This window comes from Balaenoptera acutorostrata, chromosome 2, assembly GCF_949987535.1.
Source record: "Balaenoptera acutorostrata chromosome 2, mBalAcu1.1, whole genome shotgun sequence".
Taxonomy (NCBI): Eukaryota; Metazoa; Chordata; class Mammalia; order Artiodactyla; family Balaenopteridae; genus Balaenoptera; species Balaenoptera acutorostrata.
Window position 1 is genome coordinate 57,192,224 of NC_080065.1, and position 22,293 is coordinate 57,214,516.

The following is a 22,293-nucleotide window of genomic DNA, read 5'->3' on the forward strand; positions in this document are numbered from 1 at the left end:
AGATATAATTAATGGATTAAAAGAAAATAAATGTGCTGCAATTGGGATGAAATTAGCATTTTAATTTTAACAAATTTTGTAGAAACAGTTGATTCTGGAAATTATAGAATTTAAATTTTTCTTCTGGAATACAAAGGATCTTACCTTGCTTTACATAAATGTATTTTTTCCTATCTAATTATACATTTTATGTATTCTGTGCCCTTTACAATTATACCCTTGTCTTTGTGTGTCTCATCTGTTGAGTGGATGTTTTCCATCACCATCATATGTCTAAAATTAGAAAAACAAACCAGGTTCCAACTCCACCCTCACTCAATAATAATATCTTCCTATTGAACAGTTTTGATTCTTAATGAATATTTGAAAATGTCAGACTTGATGGAGCAAAACTGATTTAACTATTTCGAGTGTCAAGTCAATACTCAATGAGGAGTGGTAATTAAATATAGGGCAAACATAATTACAAATCACTAGCAATATCTTCATATTTATTGCTTTATTTTGCTAGATAATTTTGATATCTAACACCAAAGTAGCCTGGATAAGTTTAGCTAAACTTCATTCATTAATACAACAAATATACTTAGAACCAACTGTGTAGTTGACACTAGTATGTGCTCTTCATTGGTCAAAGATGAACAAAGCATTATTTTTCTCTTCAAGGAGCATATAATCATGTAGGAGTGATGGAACAAGAAACCAAGTGTGTATTGTACATGTCAAAATACTAGTTCACAGTTATTGAACTCCTACTACTTGTTCAGTGTTATATTGTGTTGGCCAAAAGATTTGTTCGGGTTTTTCCATAATATATTATGGAAAAACCCGAACAAATCTTTTGGCTAACCCAATAATATGTTTCAGCTGTTTTAAATCATTTACCATCATAAGGAATTTACATGGTAGATATTATTACTATGTACATTTTTGTTTGATGAAGAATCTGAGGCTTAAGATGCTAAAATCTTGCCATTAGTCATTCAACTAGAAGAGCAGAAATTCAGCCCCACGCCATCTGACTTCTGTGTTCATGAATGACTCCTTAAGCATAAACCTTGGAACCATCAAACCTGCTATGGTCTAAAAGTACAACACATAAATGCTTAATGAAACACCACAAAGTGGATGTAATAATGTCTGATAGGACATGGTGTAGGAGTTCAAAAGTTGTCATTAACAGTCTCCTTTTGTAAATAGTGTTGCTAAAACATTGGGGTGCATGTATCATTTTGAATTAGAGTTTTCTCTGGATGGATATATGCTCAGGAGTGGGATTGCAGGATCATATGGTAACTCTATTTTTTAGTTTTTTTAAGGAAGTTCCATACTGTTCTCCATATGTCTACACCAATTTACATTCCCACCAACAGTTTAGGAGGGTTCCTTTTTCTTCACACCCTCTCCAGCATTTATTATTAGTAGACTTTTATTGATGGGCAGGATAGCAGCACTATTTATTTATTTATTTATTTATTTATTTCTGTGTTGGGTCTTCGTTTCTGTGTGAGGGCTTTCTCCAGTTGCGGCAAGTGGGGGCCTCTCTTCATCGTGGTGCACAGGCCTCTCACTATCGCGGCCTCTACTGTTGCAGAGCACAGGCTCCAGACCCGCAGGCTCAGCAATTGTGGCTCACGGGCCTAGTCACTCCGTGGCATGTGGGATCCTCCCAGACCAGGGCTCGAACCCATGTCCCCTACATTGGCAGGCCGATTCTCAACCACTGCGCCACCAGGGAAGCCCAGCACTGTTTACCATAGCCAAGACATGGAGGCAACCTAAATGTTCATCAACTGATGAACGGATAAAGAATATTACTCAGCCATAAAAAAGAATGAAATAAGGCCATTTACAGCAACATGGATGGACCTAGAGATATCATATTAAGTGAAGTAAGTCAGATAGAGAAAGATGAATATCATATGATATCACTTATATGTGGAATCTAAAAAAAATGATACAAATGAACTTATTTACAAAACAGAAATAGACTCACAGATATAGAAAACAAACTTATGGTTACCAAAGGGAATAGTGAGGGGGGGATAAATCAGGAGTTTGGTATTAACATATACAAGCTGCTATATATAAAATAGATAACCAACAAGGACCTACTGTATAGCACAGGGAACTATATTCAATATATTGTAACGACCTATAATGGAAAAGAATCTGAAAAAGAATATAGATATATTATACATATACATATGTACAACTGAATCACTTTGCTGCACACCTGAAACTAACACAACATTGTAAATTACCTATACTTCAATTTTAAAAAATGGTTAAAACAAAACAAAAACTAGAATCACCTAGAATCTGTGGATTTTTGTAATTCTTTTTTCATTGATTCTACCTCATGAAAGCCTTGTCCTTAGAAAGAAGTCTGTAATTTCTTTCTACATACTACTTTAGGTGCAATTTTTAGTGGGATGTTTATTGTCATTCTCTTTCATTTTAGTTTCCTCTTTAACCAAGGAGTTATTTAAGAGTGTATTTTGGGTTTTCAAATATACTTATAAATTATCTTTTAATTATTGATTTTCATTTAAATTGCATTGTGAAGTGTAGTCTTTATTATATAAATTATTTGACATTTTGGAGACTTGCTTTGTGGCCTAGTATGTGATCATTTTTTATAAAGTTTACACATGAACTGGAAAAACATATTGTGTTTATTGGGTGTATTGTTCTAAAGATAAATACGTATATGTCTCCTTATTTTTATGTAGTTCAAGGTTTTGGATTTTTTTTTTTCTGTAGAGGACTGTTAAAATATCCTATTCTGATATTGTAGATTGAGTAATTCCTCCTTATCATTCTATCCGTTTTTATTCAATTTATATTGAGACTCTGTTACTTGTAGCAAATACATGCATACTTGTTAGAACTCTTTGGTAGAATATCAGTTTTGCCTTAAATTCTACTTTATCTCCTATTATTTTTCCATAGCAGCTATTTGCCCAATGGAACTTTTCCATACCTTTTCTTTCAGCATTTCTGAATGCCTTTTATAAGCAGAATTTAGAGGCATTTTAATCTGCCTATATCTTTCTTGGGGGTTTTTCTTTGTATATTTCTCCTATTGTTGCTATATGTTAGGAGCAGAAAGTTTGCATCAGGGGGCTGACTTTCTGCCCATCTTGGCTGGAAGTCCTCTCGTGGGCTTTAGATAGGAGCTGGAAGTAAAGGTCAGAGTGATGGTATTCCATTTTACTGATCCCTGTGAGCCTAGGCCACTGTACAGTCTCGTGATATGGTTAAACAGAGTTTACCCTACATCTTCATGGCACTGGGTTAGTAGAGGGCTCTATAGGTAAAGCCAGGACTTTCCTGAAGATTCGTGGGGATTGATTTGTAAAGTGTGGCTGACAGAATGTAGCCAGTAAATTTTCTTCTTGAATAAAAATGGGGAAAACCAGTGACCTCAAGTAAAGGAAAAACTCTAGCTAACCATGTCACAAAAAGTTTTTTTCTTTTTTCAAAAATCAAGGCTAATACAAACTGGAAACAAACACAGATTAGCTTATTTGAAGTAAGCAAATGTATCAATAGAGAAAACAAATTTATTATAACAAGGAGTAACTTACCTCAGAAGACAATGTGATATCATTTTAGGGACCTATGCCTTTTGTACTTTTCTCAGGAAGTATAGGAAGTAAATTGTTGTGGTCTCTCTAAAAGTCTGCTTCATGGTTTGGCATGTTGGGAATTCACCCTGATGCCTGCTTGATAGAAGCTGTTCAACCTTGATAGTCATTGCTCCTCAACCTGGTTTGCAGTCATTATGCTTTTAACATTTAAGAACATCTACCTTCTAATTATACCCTTTTGGTGTGATTGATGCAGGAGTTGCAGAAGTAAATCAAATCAGCATGATTACTCAATCTCAGTGTGTGCTTCACTGAAACTATCTTGTGAAGAATGCAGTGTCCTAACATGCAACAGGGTATGTGAAATTGGGGCAACTACTAACGAGCTGAAAAGCTTATTTACTAAATAAGAGTCTCATTTTAAGCATGAAAACAGATCTGGGAGGGGTTTAGTTTTCCAATATTAGTATCTTGTGTACATACTTTCGTGAGAGTATTTCTGGGTCCAATTAGTACATGCAGGGTAAGATAGGCACTCTGTTTGTGCTTGTTTTAAAGACCAGTGTAAATGCTGGTAAACAAGATAGCAGAAAAGACAAGGCACAGCTCTGTAATGATTCTCAATTGTCCAGGCCGGTTGATGTTTGTTTCTCATTCTAATATGTTTTTCATCAAACTCTTCAGGGAAATAGGATAGTTTACCCACACCAGTGTCTTCCTAGATATGTGCTTTTGTCCTCTGCTGGTGAGGGAGGCCTTCTCACTTCAGTTTACACCAGTGAGTCTCAACATGAGTTAAATTTACTAACATAACAAATTAAGTAAAATTAAAATGTAGTAAGTTTTGATAATTCTAAATTAACTTTTTCCTTGTTTGAATGTTCAAATTATATTATTCTTACTTTTTGGGGTTTAAAATATCATTTTGAAAAATAATAAAATGGGGATAATAGTTGGGAAATTTTTAATGTGTTTACCTAGAAAAATAAATCAATAACTTATGTAGCTTCCCTGATTATTTTTTCTAATTTTTACAGTATTGTGAAATTTAAAACCCTGGGAATCATTGACCCAAGTTATTCTTTGGTAGTAAACTTAGTTCTTTTAGAGAATAAGCGGATTAAGAGGTGTGTTTGAGACTAGAAAGAGAGTATTCCTAACATTCCTATGGAATGCATAGAGGGATCTAATTAAATAAAATATACTTGATTTGAATATACTGAAAGTGTTTTCTTTGCCATTCCCTGATCTACCTTCCAGTTGTGCTCAAAACCTAGTAGAAGTGGATAAATGGGCCTGAGAGGAATTTAGGCCAAAGCAAGGCGCCTGAGTCTTGAGCAAAAATCAGTACTATGCAATTTCCAAAGCAGTGTAAATGGAAAACCTGTGAAATGGCTGTGTCCTTGAGCATTTCTTGAGTGTATTTGTACCATGAGAAGGCGCAGAGATTGAAGGCGGAAGAAATGCTGTATTGTATGTTACCTCACGGATTGTTTTCTTGACTCTAAGGTCTTCATGATCCTTCTGGGAACTGACATTTATTTGTCACTGTGATTTGAGAGAGGAAGGACTGTTGTAAAATGCTTCTAAAAAGACTTCTCTCTAGGAACAGCAGATCTACCTAGCATTGTGTTTGTGCTATTTCCTCTTTAATAGCATCTTTCCTAAATCTGCACAGCTGCTAGGCAAGAACTGTAACATATATTTAATCCTGCTAGCCCAGGAGAAAAGCTTTTTTCTATGTTTTTATTATTGTACTAAGTACAAGATAAGCAGAAGTGATTATTGAGGAGTAGGGAGGGGAGTGCTGACACACTGTAATTTTTTCCTGCAGATGATAATAAAAACATTGGTTGAACAGTTAGTACGTAAAAGAACTTTAGTGAATTATATACATAAATTTAAGGAACAGGCTCTAGAACGTTAGAATGGGCTTAAAGCATGTTTATACACTAAACTGAGCCTTTAATGCTTTATTCTCTTAATATTTACAGAACACCTTTGCTAGGTACTCTACTAACTTCTAGGGATATAATAGTGAATTAAATACAGTCTCTGACCCCAAAGGAGAATCATTGCCAAAGCTCCAAACCTTTGAGAAATAGCCACTGTTTAAACTCAGAACATAGATATGTTTAAATGCAGGCGGTTGATATCTCATTGATAAGAGACATGAAAGGACCATTCAATATGATCTCATTTACTTTCTGCCTGCCCACCTACGTGATAGATATTTTTGACAGCTTAACAAAGCCAGTTTATGATTCTTGTATTTCATCTTAAAGCTACCTGAACTTGAACTCCTTGAACGAGATTTTTTGCAGAGACACACACAGAAGAACCTCAGTGCTATGCACTTCCTCACACTCATGTATTTTGCCTGGTTGACACCCCACGCTGAGCCAGGAAGGGTCATGGTGCCGGGGAAGAGGCTCAGCATCCCTGGCAACCTGTTGTTAAATCCATGGGCCAGCCCGCATGGCAGGGAGAGTTTGTTTGGGTTTGAATCCACCCAGCACAGAGCACGGGGTCAGGGGTACACAAAGCACACTAGCCATAGCAGCTTCCTGGATGCCTGTGGCCCAGCCCCAAAGGCCTTTTCCCCAGTTAACTTTTGTAAACTTTCATTTTTGGCTTTTAGACCAAATTAGATGTTCTGAATTTATATCTCTTCATTAATGCTAGGTAATGAGGAAGAGACCAGTTATGGTCAACAGTCCCCAGAGCTACAGTCCTTTTGATTTGGGCAAATAGATGATTAAGCCTGTAGACTATCCCACTAACACTCGGTCAGCTTCCTCAGTTGAAAGTACACTTAAAATGACCAGTGTAGTAGGCGATTAACAGGGGCCTGCCTCACAGAATTTTGCACCTTTATTTTAAAAGCCTTGTTTTTGTGAAAAAGAGAGAGGGCCTCCTTTATAAATACAAATGATGGCTTGCTTTTATTTCACAAAATATTGAGAGGTGGTGTTAGCTATTGTTATAAAATATCTATGCATATACAAATGCACATACAAGTCTACTCTGTATATTTGTGAGCAAATCAGAGATATATATCTTATGAACTTGGATATTCAGTGCACATATAGTAAGTCCCCTACATATGAACTAGTTCCATTCTGAGGGCGCATTTGTAAGTCCAATTTGTTCATAGGTCCAACAAAGTTAGCCTAGGTACCCAACTATCACAATCGGCTATATAGTACTGTACTGTAATAGGTTTGTAATACTTTTCACAGAAATAAGACATAAAAAACAAAAAACAGAAAATAAAGCATTTTTAATCTTACAGTACAGTACCTTGAAAAGTACAGTAATATAGTACAACAGCTGGCGTACAGGGGCTGGCATCAAGTGAACAGGCAAGAAGAGTTACTGACTGGAGGAGGGAGAGGAGGTGGGAGATGGTAGAGCTGAAGGATCATCAGCAATAGGAGATGGAGGGCAAGCTGCAATTTCACTCATGCCTGATGCTGATGGCACAGTTTCTGGTTCCTTGCTGGAATCAATTCTATCTACCCTGTTTAAAAAATGATCCAGTGATGTCTGGGTAGGAGTTCTTTTTTTCTCGTCATAGATGACACAGTAGCACTAGATTGCATTCTGAACACCTGTTGCAACCTTCATGTACCATTCTTCGTTCAGGTCCTGTGCCTCAAAAACTAACAGTGCCTCCTCAAATAAAGAAATCCCCTTGCCATTTACTGCATTGTGAATCTCTTCGGTTCAGTTACCTCTTCTTCCTCTTGTCTCTTTTTGTCCTTTCTCTGGGCCTCCAATTCCATCAGGTCTTCATTAGTAAGCTCCTCATGTTTCACAGCAAGGAGTTCATTGAAGTCGTCCTCTTGCAGATCTAGCTCCAGCTTCTCGCTGAGGGTCACTAAATTGCTGAAGACTTCTTTGGACTCCTCATTCACCTTCTCAAATCCACAAAAATTGTGAACAAATTGTGGGCAAAGGTTCTTGCAAACCCCATTCATGGTGACAGCTGTAACCTCATGCCAAGCAAAGTCAGTGTTTTTTATGGACTTGTAGATGTTATAGCCCTTCCAAAATTGTCACAAGGTTATTCCTGATTTGTTACTTGCCTTTACTGCTTGACAAAAAGTGTGACATAAATAATATTTCTTGAAAGTCGCTATAACTCCCTGGTCCATAGGTTGGATGAGCGATGTAGTATTTGATGGCAGATACACTACTTTGACATTGGGATGAAAGTTGTGCATGAATGGGGGGAGGCCTGGAGCACTGTCGAGCAGCAAAAGAATGTTGAATGGGACGACCTTCTACAAGAAATATTTCTCTACCTCCGGGATAAAGTGGTGGAAAAACCAGTCCTGCAGAGAGACCTTCAAGATGGTAGAGGAGTAAGATGTGGACATCACCTTCCTCCCCACAAATACATCATAAATACATCTACATGTGGAACAACTCCTACAGAACACCTCCTGAACACTGGCAGAAGACCTCAGACTTCCCAAAAGGCAAGAAACTCCCCACGTACCTAGGTAGGACAAAAGAAAAAACAGAGACAAAAGAATAGGGACGGGACCTGCACCACTGGGAGGGAGCTGTGAAGGAGGAAAAGTTTCCACACACTAGGAAGCCCCTTCACAGGCGGAGGTGGGGGGTGGCTGCAAGGGAAGCTTTGGAGCCACGGAGGAGAGTGCAGCAATGGGGGTGCAGATGGCAAAGTGGAGAGATTCCCGCACAGAGGATCGGTGCCAACCAGCATTCACCAGCCCAAGAGGCTTGTCTGCTCACCCGCTGGGGCGGGTGGGGGCTGGGAGCTGAGGCTCGGACTTCGGAGGTCAGATCCCAAGGAGAGGACTGGGGTTGGCTGCGAGAACACAGCCTGAAGGGGTTAGTGCACCACAACTAGCCAGGAGGGAGTCTGGGAAAAAGTCTGGAACTGCCTAACAGGCAAGAGACCATTGTTTTGGGGTGCGTAAGGAGAGGGGATTCAGAGCACTGCCTAAATGAGCTCCAGAGATGAGCACGAGCCATGGCTATCAGCGTGGACACCAGAGACGGGCATGAAACACTAAGGCTGCTGCTGTAGCCACTAAGAAGCCTGTGTGCAAGCACAGGTCACTATCCACACCTCCCCTCCTGGGAGCCTGTGCAGCCCGCCACTGCCAGGGTCCCATGATCCAGGGGCAACTTCCCCGGGAGAACACACGGCGTGCCTCAGGCTATTGCAATGTCATGCTGGCCTCTGCTGCCGCAGGCTTGCCCTGCACTCCATACTCCTCCTTCCCCCTGGCCTGAGTGAGCCAGAGCCCCCTAATCAGCTGCTACTTCCCGTCCTGTCTGAGGGAAGAACAGAAGTCCTCAGGTGACCAACATGCAGAGGCAGGGCCAAACCCAAAGCTGAATCCCAGGAGCTGTGCGAACAAAGAAGAGAAAGTGAAATTTCACCCAGCAGCCTCAGGAGCAGTGGATTAAATCTCCACAATCAACTTGATGTACCCTGCATCTGTGGAATACCTGAATAGACAACAAAACATCCCAAAATTGAGGCGGTGAACTTTGGGAGCAACTGTACACTAGGGGTTTGCCTTCTGCATCTAATTGTTTCTAATTTTATGCTTATCTTAGTTTAGTATTTAGAGTTTATTATCATTGGTAGATTAGTATTGATTTGGTTGCTCTCTTCCTTTTTTTTTTAATATATAGAGATTTTATATATATATATTCTTCCTTTTTCTCTTTTTCTGAGTGTATATGTGTATGCTTCTTTGTGTGATTTTGTCTCCATAACTTTGCTTTTACAATTTGTCCTAGGATTCTGTCTGTCCGGTTTTTTTCTTTTTTTTTTCTGTATAGTTTTTAGCGCTTGTTATCATTGATGGATTTGTTTTGTGGTTTGGTTGCTCTCTTCTTTCTTTCTTTTTTTTATACTTTTTAATTTTTATTTTAATAACTTAATATTGTTTTATTTTATTTTTTTCTTTCTTTCTTTTTTTCTCCCTTTTCTTCTGAGCCGTGTGGCTGACAGGGTCTTGGTGATCTGGCCAGGTGTCAGGCCTGTGCCTCTGAGGTGAGACAGCCAAGTTCAGGACATTGGTCCACCAGAGACCTCCCGGCTCCACGTAATATTAAATGACAAAAGCTCTCCATCTCAATGCTAAGACCCAGCTCCACTCAACAACCAGCAAGCTACAGTACTGGACACTCTATGCCAAACAACTATCAAGACAGGAACACAGCCCCACCCATTAGCAGAGAGGCTGGGCAAAATCATAATAAGATCACTGACACCCCAAAACACACCACCGGATGCAGTACTGCCCACCAAAAGACAAGATCCAGCCTCATGCACCAGAACACAGGCACCAGTCCCCTCCACCAGGAAGCCTATACAACCCACTGAACAAACCTTAGCCACTGGGGGCAGACACCAAAAACAATGGGAACTATGAACCTGCAGCCTGTGAAAAGGAGATCCCAAACACAGTAAGTTAAGCAAAATGAGAAGACAGAGAAACACACAGCAGATGAAGGAGCAAGGTGAAAACCCACCAGACCAAACAAATGAAGAGGAAATAGGCAGTCTATCTGAAAAAGAATTCAGAATAATGATAGTAAAGATGATCCAAAATCTTGGAAATAGAATGGAGAAAATACAAGAAACTTTTAAAAAGGACCTAGAAGAACTAAAGAGTGAACAAACAATGATGAACAACACAATAAATGAAATTAAAAATTCTCTAGAAGGAATCAATAGTAGAATAACTGAGGCAAAAGAATGGATAAGTGACCTGGAAGATAAAATAGTGGAAATAACTACCACAGAGCAGAATAAAGAAAAAAGAATGAAAAGAATGAGGATAGTCTCAGAGACCTCTGGGACAACATTAAACACACCAACATTCAAATTATAGGGGTCCCAGAAGAAGAGATAGAGAAACAGACTGAGAAAATATTTGAAGAGATTATAGTTGGAAACTTCCCTAATATGGGAAAGGAAATAGTCAATCAAGTCCAGGAAGCTCAGAGAGTCCAATACAGCATAAATCCAAGGAGAAAAACACCAAGACACATACTAATCAAACTATAAAAAATTAAATACAAAGAAAAAATATTAAAAGCAGCAAGGGGAAAACAACAAATAACATACAAGGGAATCCCCATAAAGTTAACAGCTGATCTTTCAGCAGGAACTCTGCAAGCCAGAATGGAGTGGCAGAACATATTTAAAGAGATGAAAGGGAAAAACCTACAACCAAGATTACTCTACCCAGCAAGGATCTCATTCGGATTTGACGGAGAAATTAAAACCTTTACAGACAAGCAAAAGCTAAGAGAATTCAGCACCACCAAACCAGCTTTACAACAAATGCTAAAGGAACTTCTCTAGGCAAGAAACACAAGAGCAGGAAAACACCTACAATAACAAACCCAAAACAATTAAGAAAATGGGAATAGGAACATACATATCGATAACTACCTTAAATGTAAATGGATTAAATGCTCCAACCAAAACACGTAGACTGGCTGAATGGATACAAAAACAAGACCCATATATATGCTGTCTACAAGAGACCCACTTCAGACCTAGGGACACATACAGACTGAAAGTGAGAGGATGGAAAAAGATATTCCATGCCAATGGAAATCAAAAGACACCTGGAGTAGCAATACTCATATCAGACAAAATAGACTTTAAAATAAAGACTATTACAAGAGACAAAGAAGGATACTACATAATGATCAAGGGATAAATCCTAGAAGAAGATATAACAATTGTAAATATTTATGCAAGCAACATAGGAGCACCTCAATATATAAGGCAAATACTAACAGCAGTAAAAGGGGAAATCGACAGTAACACAATCACAGTAGGGGACTTTAACACCCCACTTTCACCAATGGACAGATCATCCAAAATGAAAATAAATAAGGAAACACAAGCTTTAAATGATACATTAAACAAGATGGAATCAATTGATATTTATAAGATATTCCACCCAAAAACAACAGAATACACTTTCTTCTCAAGTGCTTATGGAACATTCTCCATAATAGATCATATCTTGGGTCACAAATCAAGCCTTGGTAAATTTAAGAAAATTGAAATTGTATCAAGTATCTTTTCTGACCACAATGCTATGAGACTAGGTATCAATTACAGGAAAAAATATGTAAAGAATACAAACACATGGAGGCTAAACAATACACTACGAAATATACAAGAGATCACTGAAGAAATCAAAGAGGAATTAAAAAAATACCTAGAAACAAATGACAATGAAAACACGATGACCCAAAACCTATGGGATGCAGCAAAAGCAGTTCTAAGAGGGAAGTTTATAGCAATAGAATCCCACCTCAAGAAACAAGAAACATCTGAAATAAACAACCTAACCTTACAGCTTAAGCAATGAGAGAAAACAGAACAAAAAACCCCCCAAAGTTAGCAGAAGGAAATAAATAATAAAGATCAGATCAGAAATAAATGAAAAACAAATGAAGGAAACAATAGCAAAGTTAATAAAACTAAAAGCTGGTTCTTTGAGAAGATAAACAAAATTGATAAACCATTAGCCAGACTCATCAAGAAAAAAAGGGAGAAGACTCAAATCAATAAAATTAGAAATGAAAAAGTAGAAGGAACTACTGACACTGCAGGAAAACAAAGGATCATGAGAGATTACTACAAGCAACTATATGCCAATAAAATGGATAACCTGGAAGAAATGAACAAATTCTTAGCAAAGTACAACCTTCCATCACTCAATCAGGACAAAATAGGAAATATAAACAGACCAATCAGAAGCCCTGAAATTGAGACTGTGATGAAAAATCTTCCAACAAACAAAAGCCCAGAACCAGATGGCTTCACAGGGGAAATCTATCAAATATTTAGAGAAGAGCTAACACCTATCCTTCTCAAACTCTTCCAAAATGTAGCAGAGGGAGCAATACTCCCAAACTCATTCTACAAGACCACCATCAACCTGATATCAAAACCAGACAAAGATGTCACAAAGAAAGAAAACTACAGGCCAATATCACTGATGAACACTGATGCAAAAATCCTCAACAAAATACTAGCAAAGAGAATCCAACAGCACATTAAAAGGATCATACACCATGATCAAGTGGGGTTTATCCCAGAGATGCAAGGATTCTTCAATATACGCAAATCAATCAATGTGATACACTATATTAACAAATTGAAGGAGAAAAACCAAAAATAAAAGGAATCCAAATCGGAAAATAAAAGTAAAGCTGTCACTGTTTGCAGATGACATGATACTATACATAGAGAATTCTAAAGATGCTGCCAGAAAACTACTAGAGCTAATCAATGAATTTGGTAAAGTAGCAGGATACAAAATTAATGCACAGAAATCTCCTGCATTCCTATACACTAATGATGAGAAATCTGAAAGAGAAATTAAGGAAACACTCCCATTTACCACTGCAACAAAAAGAATAAAATATCCAGGAATAAATCTACCTAAGGAGACAAAAGACCTGTATGCAGAAAACTATAAGACACTGATGAAAGAAATTAAAGATGATACAAACAGATGGAGAGATATACCATGTTCTTTGATTGGAAGAATCAATGTTGTGAAAATGACTATACTACCCAAAGCAATCTACAGATTCAATGCAATCCCTGTCAAACTACCAATGGCATTTTTCACAGAACTAGAACAAAAAATTTCACAATTTGTATGAAATACAAAACACCTGAAAAGCCAAAGCAATTTTGAGAAAGAATAATAGAGCTGGAGGAATCAGGCTCCTGGACTTCAGACTATACTACAAAGCTACAGTAATCAAGACAGTATGGTACTGGCACAAAAACAGAAATATAAATCAATGGAACAGGATAGAAAGCCCAGAGATAAACCCATGCACATATGGTCACCTTATTTTTGATAAAGGAAGCAAGAATATACAATGGAGAAAAGACAGCCTCTTCAATAACTGGTACTGGGAAAACTGGAGAGCTACATGTAAAAGAATGAAATTAGAACACTCCGTAACACCATACACAAAAATAAACCCAAAGTGGATTAAAGACCTAAATGTAAGTCCAGACACTATCAAATTCTTTGAGGAAAACATAGGCAGAACACTCTATGACATAAATCACAGCAAGATCCTTTTTGACCCACCTCCTAGAGAAATGGAAATAAAAACAAAAATAAACAAATGGGACCTAGAGTAACTTCAAAGCTTTTGTGCAGCAAAGGAAGCCATAAACAAGACAAAAAGACAACCCTCAGAATGGGAGACAATATTTGCAAATGAAGCAACTGACAAAGGATTAATCTCCAAAATTTACAAGCAGCTCATGCAGCTCAATATCAAAAAAACAGACAACCCAATCCAAAAATGGGCAGAAGACCTAAATAGACATTTCTCCAAAGAAGATATACAGATTGCCATCAAACACATGAAAGGATGCTCAACATCACTAATCATTAGAGAAATGCAAATCAAAACTACGAGGTATCACCTCACACCATTCAGAATGGCCATGATCAAAAAATCTACAAACTAAATGCTGGAGAGGGTGTGGAGAAAAGGGAACCCTCTTGCACTGTTGGTGGGAATGTAAATTGATACAGCTACTATGGAGAACAGTATGTAGGTTCCTTAAAAAACTAAAAATAGAACTACAATACGACCCAGCAATCCCACTACTGGGCATATACCCTGAGAAAACCAAAGTTCAAAAAGAGACATGTACCACAATGTTCACTGCAGCTCTATTTACAATAGACAGGACATGGAATCAACCTAAATGTCCATCGACAGAAGAATGGATAAAGAAGACATGGCACATATATACAGTGGAATATTACTCTGCCATAAAAAGAAACGAAATTGAGTTATTTGTAGTGAGTTGGATGGACCTAGGGTCTGTCACACAGAGTGAAGTAAGTCAGAAAGAGAAAAACTAATACCATATGTTAACACATATATATGGAATCTAAAAAAAAAAAAAAACTTTCTGATGAACCTAGGGGCAGGACAGGAATAAAGACGCAGACATAGAGAATGGACTTGAGGATACGGGGAGGGGGAAGGGTAAGCTGGGACGAAGTGAGAGAGTGGCATGGACATATATACACTACCAGATGTAAAATAGATAGCTTGGGGGAAGTAGCTACATAGCACAGGGAGATCAGTTCAGTGCTTTGTGACCACCTAGAGGGATGGGATAGGGGGGGAGGGAGGGAGACTCAAGTGGGAGGAGATATGGTGATATATGTATATGTACAGCTGATTCACTTTGTTATAAAGCAGAAACTAACACACCATTGTAAAGCAAGTATACTCCAATAAAGATGTTAAAATAAATAAATAAAATTTGTAGTTAAAAAAAAAAAAACAGTCCTGGAATATGGCCTGTGTAACCCAGGCTTTGGGTTTACTCTTCCACAACCAGAAGATAGCCCTTGACTATGTTTTTAAGGGCTCTTGGGTCCTCTGAATCATAAACTAAGAGAGGCTTCAGCTTCATATTGCCGGAAACATTGCCACCAGACAACAGAATTAGCCTAACCTTTACTGCTTTATAGCCTGGCATCAAATTTTTCTCTTTACTGATGTAACTTTGGTCTGGCATCCTCTTCCAGTACAGTCCTGTCTCATCCACATTAAAAACCTGCTCGGGTAAATACATGCTTTCATTAATAATTTCTTGAAGCATTTCAGGAAATCCCCGGGTTGCTACCATATCTGCACTCACTGCCTCGCTACTTACTTTTACATTGTGAAGTTTGGCTCAGCCTTGAACGCATAAAACCAGCTATGGCTGGCACTAAAAGACACACCTTCTGATTCTTCACTGTTTCTTTTTCAAGTCTTCATAAAGGCTTTTAGCTTTCTCTTGAATCAGCATTAAGCTGAGCAGGACTTGATGCTGATGCTGATCCTTCATTCACACACTGAGAAGTTTCTCCATCTCCATCTCTTTTCCACGCTTCTTCAATACTATTGTCGACATCATTGGCACAGCAGACTTCACGTGTTCCATGAACTTGTCCTTGTTCTTTAGAATAATGCTGATGGTTGAACGATTCATGTTATAAGAACGAGCGACGTCTAGCATCTTTTCACCTCACTCCACTCTTTCAATTATTTTTACTTTTGCTTCCATCGTTATTGCTTGGTGCTTCTTAGCAGTACCAGCTATATCTCCGCTGCTTTTACGCTTGCTTCTGGACATCCTGGGCTTGAAATAAAGATACTGTACTCTATACAGTACTGTACAGTAAAGTACACAAAAGCACAACCACTTGTAGAGGATGCGTGCACATGACAATATACGCCAGACACGTGAACTAACTTACGTGATTGGACATGCGAACACACGTTCCCATCTTTGAAAGTTCTCAACCTGAAAGTTTGTATGTAGGGCACTTACTGTATATCTTATGAACTTGGATATTCAGTGCTTCCAAGTTTATGGTGACTGATGAAAATAAAAGTCATCTCTAAGTGAAAGACTTTTCATAATTGATGGTTTTGGCCTTCAGAGATAAGAATTGACCTTCTGATCTTTTGGGTTTGAGGATGGACAGGGAAATCAGGCTCTGCTTTTGTCTGTCATATGATAAGCCCTTTATTTATAGACTAGCCCAGAGCACTGAGGACCCAGTGCCTTCCCATCTGTGCAGTGATGTGCTCCTCACAGGTGAAAACCAAGACCTTGGCTTCATTTTGAGAACAGCATGTACTAGGCCACTTGTTTTAATGTTTCAGATTTTCCATTGTATAGTAATCATAAACTATTTGGGGATTTATTTTTAGACCAAGAAAAATTTTAATGATTGGTCTGAGAGCTTCAAGTCTGATAACAATTATCAAAACCCATGTGTCAATACCTGTTAGAAAACTCAACAAAATGCTTTGATTATGGGGATGACTTAATAGGCAATCAGTTAAAGTGTTTTAATGGAAGTGGTATGGTATGGAAGTGGTATGGTATGGAAGTGGTATAGAAAGCAAAGCTCCTCCATCAACAGAAACTTGGGCAAAGACTTTCTTCCCACAGTTTCCTTACATACTGCGATAAAGGAAGTATGAAATCCTGAGCAAGCAAATTAATTTTACAAAGCACTTAAAAGCTGAATTTAAAATGCCAATGGAGACCATTGGAAAAATATGTTGAGTGCTTTTAGTGAAAATTCTACTTACTGCTCAGTTGTAACCAACAGATGTAGTGGTATAACTGCAAGGGTGTCAGATTATTAAGTGGAGGACAGCTAACAGAGTGTAACATGATGAATCCATGGAAAACATGATTCCCACGTCTTGATTCCAGATTGGGACTATCCATTGGGATGTAAAGCACATTATCCAGATCCATTCTTTTAGAAATTGTTCCAAATATTTGTCCAGAGACATCAGAAGACATCCCACAAAACCGCAAGTTGTTTTTGTAAATACTTGACTTATGAATAAAATGACCACATAAATTATTATTCAGAATTTTATTTGGGGAGAATGTGAAATCAGGTAGAATGTTGAGACTCTACTGGGCACAATGAGAATTGTGGTCACTGTACTTAAGAAGAACTCGCCCAATGATGGAGAGAGTGACCGATGGTTCCTCTACCATCTCTCAGTGTGAAGAGAACAAATTGCTTATTGATACTGTTTTCATTTCTCATTCCATTTGTACATGCTCCTGTCTAGCCAGCAACAAGCTACCCTAGGCAAACCTTTCTGAAAGACAGACATAACTGAACTCAGGGTTTTTCTTTCATTTGTTAATTTTGGAGTTATTTGTTAAAATTTTTTGAAGAAATTTTTACCCCCATGAGTATCTAGGACAGTGGTTTTCAACCTGCATCTTGTTGTAACACATCGGAGTGTAATCAGAGGTGTATCATAAATGATAGGTAAGGCACCAAAATTTGTAACATACTATTTATGTATAAATTCAGGTGAATTCAGCATTATCACTATAATGATATAACCCTCAGATATTCCAAAATGCTTTCTGGAGAAACAGAATGAGGGAGAGCTTGAGAGCCAGCCTATCTTATTTTTTAAGTCCGGTTGAGTTGAACAGTGTCTCCTGTGCCATTGTGTCTCTTACCTGTGTTTAATGAAGGAAAAGAGTTGAGAATCTGTCTTATGCTTATCTATTGCTACATAACATTCCCATCCATAGGTAAAGGCTTAAAACAAAACAATATTTTTATTTTGCTCATGAGTTTGCAACTTGGGCAGGGCTCAGTGGGAATAGCTTTCTTTTCCTCCACTCACAATCAGCTGGGTTGGTGCTAAGGCTAGAGGTTGGAATTATCTGCAGGCTTGCTCACTCTCATGTCCAGAGAAGAAATGTGAATCGTTGTGGACAGTGGACTGTGGCTACATTGTATTTTGCAAAAGTGGTCGTGGCTTTATTTCTGCTCCTACATGCTTTCCCAGGACCTGGGTACTTGCTCATCAAGAAGTGGGGTTTATGTTCTCTCCCCTCGATCCTGGGAAGGATGGGGAATGCTCTGACTATTCGAGTATGGTGGAAGTCTTGCCAGCCTTGACTTTAGAGACTGAGCTGGAAGAGGTAATATGGCTTTCCACCTGGCTCTCTCTCAGAATGCTTACCCTTAGAAGCCCAGTACACATAAAGAAGACATGGGTGGGCTTCCCTGGTGGCGCAGTGGTTGAGAATCTGCCTGCCAATGCAGGGGACACGGGTTCGAGCCCTGGTCTGGGAAGATCCCACATGCCGCGGAGCGACTAGGCCCGTGAGCCACAACTACTGAGCCTGCGCGTCTGGAGCCTGTGCTCCACAACAAGAGAGGCCGTGATAGTGAGAGGCCCGCGCACCGCGATGAAGAGTGGCCCCCGCTTACCGCAACTAGAGAAAGCCCTCGCACAGAAACGAAGACCCAACACAGCCATAAAGAAAGAAAGAAAGAAAGAGAGAAAGAAAGAGAGAAAGAAAAAGAGAAAGAAAGAGAGAAAGAAAGAGAGAAAGAGAAGGAAGGAAGGAAGGAAGGAAGGAAGGAAGGAAGAAAGGAAGAAAAGAAAGAGAGAAAGAGAGAAAGAGAGAAAGAGAAAGAAAGAAAGAAAGAAAGAAAGAAAGGAAGGAAGGAAGAAAGAAAGAAAAAGAAAGAAAGAAAGAAAGAAAGAAAGAAAGAAAGAAAGAAAGAAAGAAAGAAAGAAAGAAAGAAAGAAAGACATGGGTAAGTGTTTGGTTGACAATCCCAGCAAAATCCTCAACCAGCAGCTAGGATCACTCATCAGACATGTGAGTAAATGAGACTTCACTCACTCCAGCCCCCAGGTTTCAAGCCATGCCAGCTGATGCCATGCAGAACAGAGACAAGCTATCCCCACAAGGTCTGGTAAAAATTGCAGATTTATAAGAAGAATAGACAACTGCAACAGATAACTGAAACATTATGCTTTAAAGATTAGAGAGAGGATGTATTAAAAATTTTCTGAAGATCCCAGAGATTACTATGGAACAAAAATGGCTTTATTAATCATCCCCGCTGAAATATTTTTCCTGTCTAGTTAGAAATGGGCATGAGGCTCTTGTCAAATTTCACTCCCTTCTACCAAAGCATATATTGTGATTTTCTTTTCTAGAAAACATCCTTGCTGTAGAATGCAGACTCAACTGAGCTAAATTGGTAATTTGCAGATTTCTTTTATCTTTGGCAATGTGTACCCCCAAATTCTTTACCTCTATCCTCTTATTTCTGAGATGCTAAATGAGGTAATATTAAACTCTAATTTTTGAGCTGTATGGTAATGATAGCAGAACATTCTTATTACATTAACGTTGGTGGATGCCAAGATTTTAGGGCTTTGGTGTTAGCATGAGTCCAACTTAATGAACACACATAGGGTACATAGAAAAATTACATGACAATGTGTAATGGAAGATAAACAAGACCAAGGTTCTTTTAGTAGGATTTTGCTGTCTTCCCCATGTTCCATGTTAAAGAGAAACACATTGATGTATGGTTTGTTTTTTTTTTTTATAAATTTATTTATTTTTGGCTGTGTTGGGTCTTCGTTTCTGTGCGAGGGCTTTCTCTAGTTGCGGCAAGCGGGGGCCACTCTTCATCGCAGTGCGCGGGCCTCTCACTGTTGCGGCCTCTCTTGTTGCGGAGCACAGGCTCCAGACGCGCAGGCTCAGTAGTTGTGGCTCACGGGCCTAGTTGCTCCGCGGCATGTGGTATCTTCCCAGACAGGGCTCGAACCCGTGTCCCCTGCATTGGCAGGCAGATTCTCAACCACTGCGCCACCAGGGAAGCCCGACGTATGGTTTTTCTTCTGAAATGTCACTATATTGTTTATTCATGATAAGAATTTTGATAAATGTGGAATATTTACCTTTCAGACATAACAAATGATAAAAATGCTGTAAAATTTCCACAAATACATCATGGAAGAAAAAATTTCCTATAGATTTTAGCTATTGTGTTATTCTATTCTCTTAAGTAGATCTTTAAGGATCTGGATCAAAGACCACCTGGAACAGTCATTCTCAAACTTTATATTCATTGGAATCATCTAGAGAGTTTGTTAAATAACTGACTGCAGTGCTCCAACCCCAGAGTTTCATATTGAGTAGTAGAGGGCGGCCCAGGAATTTACATTTCTAACAGTGCTGCTGCTTCAGGGACCACATTTTGAAAACTACTATCTAGAGAAAGAAGATAAAGGGTTATTGTGTGTGTAGAGCTTTTTCTAACCACTATTCTCTGAAATACTACTGTAAATTTAAGACAGCTTTCAAGTCATCACATGACAAAGTTGTTTTCATTTATCCATGGGTTATATAAGCCATTTCTCTTAGCCACATTTCATCACATATTGGGGTAATGTTAGAGAAGAAATAAATTGGTTCTTTCAGTCTGAATGTCATCAAGTTCCAAATGAGTTCTAAAATTGAGGATGTGTCATGAGAAAGTTATTGCAAGCTTTTCTCACCAACGCACAAGCAGATAATTTGATTAGTTTTGCCAGTTTCAGTATAAAATAGCCAGTGTTCTGTCTCAAATATTTCAGTAATAAATGATGCAGTAGAAAAATTCAGTTATTCCTGGGAGCTCAAAGACCAAACTAGTTCTGGTCTAGATGCCTTGGACATCTGAGTCTCAAGGGAATTTTATATTCTCATTCTTAAATACTATCACTCTTAAATATTTAAAAAATCTTTAGCATTTTAATAAGCTAAAATGGCACCTTGTTATGTTTTATGATGATTTCCTTTTTTTTAATAAACATAATTTTCATAAGTTGAGTGATATTTGTATTTTTTAATTTTCTGAATTGTCTAGACATAGTTGATGTCTATTTTTTCTATTATTATGTTCATCTTTGTATTTATTTGTAGGAAAATCATTATATATTAAAGATATGTTGCAATTTTTAAAACTAGTGTATCATTTGCCATTTCAATTGTTCAGAGTATGTTTTTCTATATAGAAGTTTAAGTTTTTATGAAATCAAATGCAATTATTTTTAAAATTTATGGTCTCTGAAAACAGCCAGAAGATATTTGTTACTGTTTTTCACCAGTGAATAATACCCACTAACACTAATAAAAAATAATATTTTTTATTGATAGTCTTAATGAAACCATTTTTTTTCCTTTTGTTCATATATTTGCATAATCATTATCTGGGTCAAGATATATATCAGCCTCTCCCAGAATCTTCTCTGTGCTTCCACTCAGGCATCTCCTCACTCCCAAAGATAGCCAGACTCTGATTTTCTATAACAATAAACTACTTTTCTTGATTAAAAAATTTTATTGAGGTATAATTGACGTATTACATTAGTTTCAGGTGTATAAAACAATGACTTGATACTTGTATGTATTGCAAAATTATCACCACAATAAGTCTAGTTAACATCTGTCACCATACATAGTCACAAAAATTTTTTTTCCTTGTGATGAGGACATTTACGATATACTGTCTTAGCAACTTTCAAACATGCAATACAGTATTATTAACTACAGTCACGCTGCTGTACCTTACCTTTTCATGACTTATTTATTTTATAAATGGAAGTTTAACTGATTGATTTTTTTTTTTTAACTGATTGATTTTTGAATGTTAACTACCTTTGCATTCGTGGAGTCAACCCTTCTTGGTCATTATGTATTATCCTTTTTATATATGGTTAGATTCAGTGAGCTAAAATTTTCTTAAGAACTTTTCCATCTATGCTCATTAGGAATATTGGTCTATAGTTTTTTTTTTTTTTTTAATTAATTAAATTTATTTTTTTATACAGCAGGTTCTTATTAGTTATCCATTTTATACATATTAGTGTATATATGTCAATCCCAATCTCCCAATTCATCACACCACTACCAGCTCCCCACTGCCACTTTCCCCCCTCGGTGTCCATACATTTGTTCTCTACTTCTGTGTCTCAATTTCTGCCCTGCAAACCAGTTCATCTGTACCATTTTTCTAGGTTCCACATATATGTGTTATTATATGATATTTGTTTTTCTCTCTCTGACTTACTTTACTCTGTAGACAGTCTCTAAATCATCCACATCTCTACAAATGACCCTGTTTCGTTCCTTTATATGGCTGGGTAATATTTCATTTTATATATGTACCACATCTTCTTTATCCATTCATCTATCGATGGGCATTTAGGTTGCTTCCATGTCCTTCTTATTGTAAATAGTGCTGCAATGAATATTGGGGTGATGTGTCTTTTT